At 33.7% G+C, this 2811-nt stretch overlaps 1 long non-coding RNA gene across 1 annotated transcript; it reads left to right on the forward strand.

Moving 5' to 3' along the window:
• LOC111783716 (uncharacterized) lies at positions 1-1340 on the forward strand. Its single transcript, XR_002813403.2, has 2 exons — positions 1-343; positions 1082-1340. It is a non-coding gene; the product is annotated as an uncharacterized LOC111783716 (long non-coding RNA).
• Positions 1341-2811: the final 1471 nt, after the last annotated feature.

Consider the following 2811-nt stretch of genomic DNA (forward strand, 5'->3'; position numbering starts at 1 on the left):
AAGCTATTGTTTCCATAGCTCAAGTTTGGTGCCTTCATCTGCATTTGCACCTGCACCTTAACCTCTCTCTCTCTTTGTTAAACCTCTTTTTAAGAAGAAGAAGAATAAGAGAAGGTGTAAGGTGCTGGTGCATTTGCAGCTGAATGCCATCTTGGAAACCCCATAATCTCCCCTTTCTTCTACGCCTCTTTTCACTCATAAACTCAACACGGTCACCATCACCGTCCCCGCCCCGACTCACCAACGGCGTTCTAAATGGTTGTCTTGGCTGGAGGTACGGCGGAGAAATGAGTGTTAACAGACATCATGGTAGATAGAGAAGCGTGGTCGGTAGAATCTAGAGGTAAGTTTTGTTTTCGACTCGAGTTTCTTTATTTTGTCATCTACTTTTATAAAAATTTAATAACTTGTATTTATTTTAATTTTAATTTTAAACTTTCCCATGTGTTTTATTTTACTTATTTTCATTATTTATTTTTTATTTTTAGCTTATCAGGTGTGACTTTAATAATAATGAAGACTTTGTCCACATAAAGATTTATTGATCAAATGAATGAATAAAGTATACATTTATATTAGGTTTTCTATTTGATATGTAATAATAAAGATTAAAATTATTTTATAATCTAAACTCTATGAATTAAAATTATATCTTCCAAAGTGTAGAGTAGAATATTATAGTTAATGCTAAAATTGGGTCGAGAAAATTTTTACCTAACACTCACGGTCTCAGTAAATTTGTAATTTAGTAAAGAAGTGGCTTGCAAAACAGATAAAACAAAGAGAAACTGCATACCGATGAGATCTTTGTCATACCAACATCGATGATTAAGGTTAGATAATTCAGAGAAGTTGAAGAGATTGAAGTTCACGTGAAAATTAAAGTTATTTCCAATAGAGTTATAATAATATATTTATAATAAAAATTAGCTAGGGTTTACGTTTTCCACGAATTTTTTTCCTATAAATTTGATGGACTCATTTACTTTGGACCTATTTTTTTGGTCTATTTTGTCGATGTCATTTAACTTTGGTCTATTTACTTGTTGAGTTTTTACTCTCGAATTTTATGAATTTGTAGTCTTCCTTTGCCCTAGCAAACTTTTGATGGTACTCTCTGAGCGTGCAGTAGCCAATGAGCCAGACCTAGGAGGTACATACAAGCCTGCCTGGTAAGTTCCTCTGGGCTATGTGTGAAGAAGTGCTATACATCTAACCTTGCCCAAACGAGAAAGCTAAGCTCAAGACCATGCCTTGATACTTTTATGAAATGATAGTCATGATTACTTATGTATGCATTTTTTGACTAAAAGAGTGAAGTTACTTACAGAGTATTCAAGTCGTGTCCTACTCTTAAAATACTCAAAAAGTGAAGTTGTATTCTTTAAAAGTTGTAGACCTTATGTTAGATCATATCGTTTTCATTACTTTGAATCTATTGTTTCATTCCCGTATTACACATGCCGCTATATATATATATATATATATATAGCATGTTTTTTTGCCATTGGGCTTTCCTCTGATTTTCTCGCGATATCATTTTAAAAATTAATAATTTAGAGCTTAGTATTAGTTTAAATTTAAATGTATTTTTTTATTAAAAAAAAATTGAAATCTGCCTAATAAATTTAAAATAATAAGAATAATTTTTATCAAATAATAATATCTATTTTTCCTCTTTTTATTTTTTAATTTAATTTGTCGTTCTGTTTTGGGCTACAGGCCCATCTTACTTTCTATTTTGCCAATGTTTGGGCTTTCCTCTTATTTCAAAAATTCATACTTTAGAGCTTATTTTTTAAACAATCATTTAAATTGTGTTTGTGTTTACCCTAGTTTTGATCTCACGGCCTCCCGTGTAGCATTGTGATTCGTACATGGATATCTTACCTTTACCTTAAAAATAAGAGTAGCATGTGACTCGAGTATTTTAAGAAATATTTAGTAAGTAATCTCACTATTGTAGTCGAAAAATGCATACACAAGTAATCATGGTGGGACTTATCTTTTTATAAAATATCATAATATGGCTTTGGGTTCTGCTTTCTCGTTGGAGGAGGGTTGGATGCGTGGTATTTTAACACATAACCCACACATGCGCACATGGACCCACTAGGTGGGCTCGTATACATACCCCTTGGATCTGGCTCGTTGGGTTAGCGCGCTCTGTGTTGTCGAACAATATGGAGAGAATGAGTCTGCATAATATCATGGCGAACATAAATATTATAAGGTATGCGTCCGTACTAATCATAACGGGGAAGTATCCCAATGCACATGACATGCATAAATGCATGATATCCTCATAGCTTAAAATTATGGCATACGTACCTCCTTTCATTCATGACATAACATGCCTATGAATTATGCATACATTATTGTTATCACATTTTCCATAATTAACATACCGGGCTTCAAGGGTTATGCATCATGTATCAATGATAACATGACTCATATCATAGCATGACATACAATCATAAAATATGACATGTGCAAAGCCACATGACATTGTTCATACAACCATCAATTCATCCAACAAATCCAACAGTAAGGTCACGAGGTCACGTACATGGTTGGTCTAAACTAAGGTAACTAAAGTCGTTCGGCTCCTTGAATCTCAATTTCATCTAAGGAGTTCCACGACATTGTGTTACAACATATTAGCTCATCGTGTTACAACAGTTGTTTCATATCCCACCTAAGGGTACAGGTACAGAGCAGGTGGGATCTGAAACAATTGCTGGAACGAACGAGGTCTAACGAGCTTGTTTCACTTCAAACATTCCAATAAAAAGACCAACTAAATTCTAA

Source organism: Cucurbita pepo, chromosome 20 (assembly GCF_057944985.1).
Source record: "Cucurbita pepo subsp. pepo isolate OVF chromosome 20, ASM5794498v1, whole genome shotgun sequence".
In the NCBI taxonomy this organism is placed as follows: domain Eukaryota; kingdom Viridiplantae; phylum Streptophyta; class Magnoliopsida; order Cucurbitales; family Cucurbitaceae; genus Cucurbita; species Cucurbita pepo.